The 8,421-nt window shown below is 39.6% G+C and overlaps 1 protein-coding gene across 3 annotated transcripts in view; it reads right to left on the bottom strand.

Moving 5' to 3' along the window:
* RASGRP3 (RAS guanyl releasing protein 3) overlaps positions 1-8,421 on the bottom strand; it is a 59,190-nt gene that overhangs the window by 35,226 nt on the left and 15,543 nt on the right. The window lies entirely within an intron of this gene.

Raw genomic sequence — 8,421 nt, 5'->3', positions numbered from 1 at the left:
AGTGGTGAGAGTGCAGCACCCTAACCACTGCAAAAGTACCAAATGGTATGAACAGGGTGTCAGCATGAAGCCAAGTTTTAAATGTTGTCTTTTGTCCTTAGTAAAACCAAAAGACATCACTATTACTGCTGGAGACTACTAAGGGGACGTCCACACCTACAAGCTACAGCAGTTTAACTAATATTAAAATGTCAAGCCAGTACAGATCCCTGTGTGGGCACTCTTACATGGATTTCAAGCAAGTTATATTGGTTACAGATTCAAGCTAACCCAATAATTTGGTTTTAAATAGGCTTAAATTTGACATACAGAGTAATATTTATTTAGTAAAATGAAATTTAAACAGCTTTTTAGCAAGGCCAAAGTAAATGTACATGTAGCATTTCCCCCATTAATTAAAAGTGAGCTATTTTCCTTCTACTTAGGGACAATAAATAGAGCCACACGCAAACAGTCCAACTTTGACACAGAGGCACCTCTATGAGTCTCAGTTCATCCACAAACTTTCCAGAGGCTTGCACACACGAGACTCATATTCTTTACAAGATTAGGACATTCTTGGGGCTTTAAGTCAGACCTCCCCTCATCTCCCCCTCCTTGGAGCCTACACAACACTCCATTGAATGCTTACATTAAACAGCTTCCACTTGGCTGCTGGAGGAGTGCTAAATGTGAGCAGCTGAACACGGAAATCAAATCAGTAGCAGTATGCAGAAAAAGAAGCTGAGAAGAAATCAAGAGTCTCATGAGAAGATTTAAGGGTAATTTCCCTTGCTATAACTTTTTCTGTCATAAACTTATGTCCAGGGCAAGCTTTTCAGGACAGAGTTCACCTGCTACCTTGTAGATATAGTGGAGGCTCTTGCAGTAAGACCCTTTCTTATGATTAGTCTCCACACATTTTAGTTAGTAATTACCATAATAAGAATCCCAGCTGGAACACGTAAGTGGTGCATCTCTGCCTACACAAGTGCAATCAAGATATGTGTTTGGGCCCAAGTCAACACAGGTCTTAAATTACCTACTGCATGGTTCCTGAAGTTTATTCTCTCCCAGGAACCACGTATTTCCTGTAGCTGGTCAGTACCAGTTTATTTATTAACGTACAAACAATCTGTTTCTGGAAAACTCTGAGCAAGTGACATATATGATCAGGTTTCTCCAGTGTCTGACACATGATGAAGCTGTGCTAGGTAGGAAAGGGCAGTGATACTGGGCTATAAGGCAGCCTAATGCCACCACTTCTGTCCCAGTCCATGACCTCAACATCACATGCAGCTGGCTGCAGGATAGCACATCTGGCTTCCAATGATGTTTGTCATGTGGAGCAAGGACACAGAACAAGGGAGAGATTGTGGCACTGCTCCATGAAGTAAGGGAGGTGAGGGGGCAGGGGAGGAATAAAAATTACTCATGAGAGTATTGGGCTCATCTGATGTGACTTCCCAATATTCATTCACCTTCTCTACACACTTTCAGATAGTAGTTATACAATAAACCACAGCACGTGTCTGCACCCTATTGCTTAGATTCACTCTTTTTCAGGATCAAAGGAGAACTTCAGAAGACACTGAACAGAGTGGGACGCCTGCAAAAAGGACAGGACAGGGGGATGGTTAAGCATACATTGCTGGTGGATGACTAAAGCCAGTCATCTTACTAACAACAGACACTGCACAGGGGAAATCAGTGATTCTATAGCTCTATAGACTCCACAGGTAAAGTTTTACTTGTTCCATTTCATTTGTCTACCAAAAGCCAGTGTAATCACTGTAAAACTTAATTCCTTGACTATTAACATAAATATTTAATTACTGATTTTTGTACTGGGAAACAGTACAGGCTAAACTTCACTCCAGACACCTGCTGCAGGTTACAGAGTCCCTTCAGCGAGACAATAAGCAGTGCAGGAGGTTAGGGTCAATAGTCAGCAGTTTCTCTCTGCTGCTCCTTCCTTCTCACTCTTGTCCTATGCTCCAGCATGGGTCCTTTGTGGGCCACAGTCCCTTCAGAGCTGTACCTGCTCTGGCCATGGTCTCTTCAGGGAAGTACCTGCTCTGCCACAGAGCACCTCCCTGTCCTCTAACCTTGTTATTCCCTGTGTTCTTTCCTCTTTCTCTCCATTCCCTTGCTCTCTCTGTGTTCCTTCCCCTCAGAATTTTCTGCCTTTTCTTCAATATATTTTTACAGAGGTGCCACCGACTCAGCTGATGGGCTCAGCCATGCTGGGTCCCTTGCAAAGACAGTTGGAAGTGGCCGTGTCCGACACAGGGCAGCACCTGGCCTCCTCCTTCAGAGGCCATGCCTGCAGCCCCCCTGCTGCCAAAACCTTGCTATTTACATCCAATATAGCCTCTAAGGGGTGAGTATTTGTGCCTTAGCACAAAAGTATTCAAGTTACACATTTTCAAAATGTATTTTACTATGCTTAATTTTGAAGGACGGCTCCACTGAGCTAAATATTTACTTTCAGGTCATGATGGGTCACCCAATCAACATGGAAAGGTATTTTAAACTATTTCAGGCCCTAAACATCTATTGTTCTGTGGGAATAGATGTTAAATGAATAGGGTTGTGAGTAAGAAACCAAGTGATTATATGGATCCACTCATATGGACCAAGCTGTTAGCTCAGAGCCATATAATGTCTTGTATAAGTTCATTGATTAGCATGTGGGGTACAATACATGCTGACCTAACATAAAGAGAAGCTTACAAAAATCATGAGGAATGCCAATGGACAGTCACATGACCAAATACTTTCAGTAATCATCAAGTCACTTGATTAAGGCTTGGGCTGCTTAGATAGCATTTTGTTCAGCATTCTTTCTGTGAAACATAACCAGGATGATTTCAGAGATACAGGAAAAAAAATCCCCCAGGTTTCCTCACTTATAACCACCCCCTAAAATAATAGATAGCTTGATAACTGGTTTAATAGCTTGATAACAAAGGTTTCATTCTCAATTGCAATTCTAACATTTTTTGCAACTGATTGTCTACCATATTTTAGCTTTGTGCCATCCACTTCTATATTTTTTCCTGTATTTACTTTGTTGGCATTTGCCTCTGTAACTCCAGTTAATAATGGCAGTAAAATCTGAACACACATCCTTGAGTTATTCCATGTACTATGCTGTTGACATTTTACTTCCACTTTCTATGGGTCAAGGTAGTACAATTGCCCAGAATGCATCAGGTTAAAAGGGAGAGCTAAGGAAGACTTTAGTTTGTTTTCAAAAGAAGGAAAACTGACAGCAATAATTCTTAGTAGATTTGTCACAAAAGTTGTTTTGCTATTCCCAGTAAAGCAAAAATAAAATTACAAATATATCACATTTGATTAACGTGCATGACACCAGCGGATGCAGCTCTTCTGAGAATCTTTGCCCTTCAAACATATTAGAGACCTCCAGCACCAAAGTGCAACCCATTGGGAGAGGACAGCAACAGCAGTTAGAGTTCACATGGTCTAACTCAATGTAAGACCTGTAAGCCTTCAGAGAAACTCTTGGCAAAACATAATTCATATTTATTCTATTCATAGACTTGTATATAGCATCTTGCAAGAGTAAGTTTGCTTCATTAATCTAGTCAAGTCAGTGGAAAAAACCAGTTTATCAGCATGTATTCTTGACTGGTTACACTGACACATGCCTTTAGTGAGGCTGGACCATCCCAAGAAAAAATGGGGGTTTTAGTTATTTTAAAAAACATATGGGGAAATAATAAACCCTTTACTTATGAAAGACAACCCCCCCACATATTTATTACCTGTTATGTTATTTTATGCTATTAATATCTGTTATGAAATATTTTAATATTTTATTATTATTTACATTAGTCAGCTATATTCCCTTAAAGACAAGCTAGAAAAATCACATTTACTTATTAATTAGATTACTAAAAAATCCCAGGCCCTATTCACCTAGAGCTCCTGATATGTTCGTTTTGGAGATCTACCTTTTCCCACATAAAGTTCATTTTGTCTTATTTGTAACTAAGCTGAAATTTTTCTGTACTAGCATAGTCCCTGGTTACTGACTTTTTGAAACTGTTGAATATTACAAGAGTTATGACAATTTTAAAAGTCAGCACTGTTTTCAGTTTCACACCACTTTTTGATCAATTTTAAGACAAAGAAGAAACGTAAGAGCATGTAACCCAGATATCCAAATTCAGTAAGTTGGATATCAAGTTATCAGTCTGACAAACCCATAGCTTCCAAATTGATTTTCCCTCAGAAGCAGCTTTTTCACTCATTCTGTAATTTCCAGTTATTCCCCACCGGCAGGCAGCCACACTGCAAACATCTGTGCCACCTTTTGTAATTATGCCACAGGAACGCAGGCACCCATGGAGCTTCTCAACCCCATTAAGCTCTATGAGTTTGTGCTGGTCACCCAAACAGTAGAGATTATAGCTAAGTGTCTGAAAAAGCAATATGTTAAAATACACTCTTTCATTGGCCATCTCTGCATCTGTGTTGTATCAAGGTAAGACAAAATCATTATCTGCAGTCACAGAAACCAGTAGGGAGAATTCAATACCTCCTACTTACCTGCTATTTCCAGCATTGATGACCATATCTGATTTCTCACTCTGATTTCTGACTTTCCCCAAACTGAACAACTGCAGTTACTTTACATCTACCAAAAGGAGGGCTATTACATTTTGAAAAGGGGAGGTTCAGTGCCTGTTTATTTTTTCTTCTTTGGCACTGTTAGCCCGTATATTACGTCATATCTCTCCCCGTGAATTCACAACCTATACCTATCCCATGTGAGGAGAGGCCTCTCTGTGTAGTGAAAGCAGTTTTTCAGCTGACTTTTCCTCCTGTGACTACAATCAAAACATAGGTTGGCCTCAGAAATATCTCGACCACACATTTACAGCCTGGGAAGTACTTATCAGTGCAGTAAATTGAAGGCAGCAACTGGCAAAACAATAAAGGCAGGAAGAGGTTTTCAGAGACTTAAGTAATGGGAAGCTGGATGTCTGAGATGGAGCAAGACAGAGTTAAAAGGACAGAGGGGCAGGACAGAGCGTTGGCTCCTTTTTCCCATTTGGCTGTTATGGTGCATTTCTAATCAGATAAGTCTTTGTTTCCCCTTTGATGAACATAGAAAATATTTCACATGTAACTGCTATTTCCCTGCAGACCTGTTAATAGGTCCCAGACAAGGAGGGAGGCTGGACCAGTTGCTAATGGCCAGTAGCCCTTCTCAATCCCTAGTGGCAGCTACCCACTCATTTGAGAGCAGTCACTCTTTGAAGAGAGATTGCAAATTGAAATAATACACTAGAAAACATTGACAGACACGCATGACAGTAGACAGACTTGCTGTGTGATCCTAGGAGCTCACGCTAATTGCTGTCTTCTGCACACTCACATGAATCAGGGATGCCTGGCTTGTGTGATGCTATGGTTTTGCAGCTGCAGAAGTCACCAACGACTCACGACTCACGGGCAAGCTGGTGGGCCAAAAGGCTGGTGGACTGAAAACACAGCCTGGAGATCAGGACAGAGCCAGTATCTTTCTTTATAAAATTCTGTCAGCAGATGCTGGACATCAAAATACATAAACAGTTTCTTACCTGTAGTTATTTTTTATGAGTTTCCCTTGGGAAGATGGGTGAAACAACGGCAGTGTCAGATTTCTTAACGATGCAAAGAGAGTAGTTTAAACACAGTGATACAGTGTTTCTTAGGCCAGTTCAGAGTTTTTTGAAATGCTAAGCCTCCAACACAGAAGGACAGGAAAGAGATTATTTGTTGGTTTTAATGTGTTTGACTGGATTTTGTACTTTTTTTCAGAGGTAACAAAGCAACCACCAGTGAGCTGACTAAATCTTCTTTGCTTACTAAGCAATCTACTAAGAAACACACACTGGTTAGTACAACCATAAGAAGACACAGCAAACCTCTAAAACTGTTTATGGTATAAAAAGTCTACAGAGTACAGGATATGAGAACAGTGTCACCACAATTCCTATATTCCTATATCCAAGCTTTTGGAACAGACTGGCTTTTATTAATAACCACATACCTTCCTAACAATAAGACAGTTTGCAGCCAACAAGTTAAATGCCTTCTTTAAAAGGAGAGTAACATAAGAAGGTGCTATATATAAAAATATACAGAACAGCATGACAACTTGAAAAAGGGGAAGGAGCAGTGTAAAAAAATTTTCAAAGAAAAAAGAGGAAAAGCATCTTACAGTTCCTGCTTTAATAAGTAATACATCAAACAAGTAACTTTGATCTTTATTTTGCTAATATTGTTTTGGTAGTTATATATTTATTGTATGAAAGAATATTTAACACAGGCTTGCAGCTACACAAATATTCCACTTCCACAACCACAGAACACACTGCTACAATAGGACTTCAGAAAAACAAACCTTACCAAAACCCATAGGTTAAGTTTGCAATGCTCATGTCTTAAGATACAACACTAATCCTCTAAAGCTCACGTATGCCAAAGATTCAGCATTATTTGAAAAGCAACAAGGGCAGCTGCTGTGGCTGCAACAGCTGAGAATCACGTACTCCACCAAGTGTACTTCTTGTTGTGTAGATAAAACCCTTTCAGTCAATGGGTAGTATAATGCCTTTGCAGTGGCCAGTTCAGGCCACCCCAAGCAACTTGAAAGACACTTATTAAATTCACCCAAACCTGTTTGTTTTGTATTTATAGAGGAAACCCATAACTATTTACTCCTTAGCATATATTTATCAGATTTAAGGAGCTCATCAGAATTTCTTGAAGGATCTGCTAAACTCCAATAATTGTTAAAAAATTAACAATGTGGCTATGTAGTAAAGCTAGTATGAAGTGAAAAATGTGGTCAAGTAAGAAGAGGTAATTAAAGGGTGGAAGGCATCGGGAAGATCTTGATTTAAAAGCTGACACAGAGGCTTAGGAACTTGTTTTCCCTGCCCCAGTATTTAGCATTGAAAGACTGACTACAGTCAAGTTTTCAAAGCAGCTCCATCCTTTTCAAGCTTACTTACAGGAGCAAATTATATTTCTATAAGCACTAATATACCAGATAACCATGCCTAGGTCAAAGTTTACCCCAATTTCTTATTCAATACAGTTAAATCAGTGCAAGAATTCCGAAAAGAGCAAGTTTTGAAACACAGACAGGAAGTAAATTGCAAAAGAGCTTTTCCTTAAGATACATTAATCTGAAAACCACCTCTCTTATTTTAGTTCTGCAATCCTGGCTCCCTTATAGTTCTAGGGCCTGACTCCATTGGTATGATTCTCAGCCTGACCTTTCACTTCTCACCTTGTCACCTTAGAAGGTGACTGCCTAGAACTTGTAACCTCTTCCTGCATTTTCAATGTTAAAGTCCAAGTCAGCAATATCAAGAAGCTCTCCGTTTAGGTCAGTCCTAAATTCTTTTGTGATCTGTACACACGAAACTCCTCTCTCTGTGTTAAGCATCCTTTAGTCACATCCAGCATGTCAAGCCTGTACTAGATAGGTGCAGCTGTGATGCCCAAGCTCTTTTCCCAAGACCTCTGAACACTCCTTAAAGATATGAGAGATACAGAATCAACTCTTCTAATTAATGGAAGGATTTAAAATCTTCCATTATCTTGGTTGAAACTACAGAACAGAATTACCATCCTCAGAACACCAATGTTACATGAAATAGTGAAGTTTCTTTGATCTGCATGGAGAAAGCAAGCAAAAGCATGACTATAATTTAAGGGGACGAGCACTCACTCAAGAAGAGGGGGGGAAAAAAAGTGAATTCTAGTTCCTGCCACAGGGCCTACTTAAGATAAAAATACATGGACAGTCATAAGGGAAGGGCCTGGAAATCAAGAGTTTTAGGAAGGGTGGCAGCTGTTCCAGGAAGTATGTGTTCATGAATTTGGTAAAGCAGAACATGAGTAAGCAAGCTAAAGTAGGCAAGACGTCTTTGGCAGAGGAGATTATTTTTAGTCTTTTAAGGAAGCTATTTTATGAACAGTGTGATAAGGCTGGAATGTAATGGCTATTCTGATTTGGATGACAAAAGTCACTATATATCCAGACAGTAAGTTGACTCCAGCCCTAATTCAGCAAGGATTTTCTGATGTAATTTTCTCCACTGGTAATCAATAGTGTATTTGCATAAACTGATTTTTTTACTTCCCACTAGCAACACCAGAAATTTCCGAACCAGATCTGGGTTCAAATACTGGGTCACTGCAGAACAAACAGAACTTACCGACTCATGCTACAATAACCAGCACCAAGATTGAGTGACCCTAAGTGAAATACAGGTTATGAATGGAAGTCTACCTGTAATAATGCTATTTCAGATTAAGGAAATTCAATTTAGTGAGACCAGAGTTTAAGCTGGAGAAATGTTACATCTTTTTAAAGAACATGAACAAGAATATAGCATCACAACAAAG

The sequence above is a fragment of the Lepidothrix coronata genome, unplaced genomic scaffold (assembly GCF_001604755.1).
Source record: "Lepidothrix coronata isolate B3197 unplaced genomic scaffold, Lepidothrix_coronata-1.0 Scaffold16, whole genome shotgun sequence".
Lineage (NCBI taxonomy): Eukaryota > Metazoa > Chordata > Aves > Passeriformes > Pipridae > Lepidothrix > Lepidothrix coronata.
This window is presented reverse-complemented; position numbering and strand designations above follow the sequence as displayed.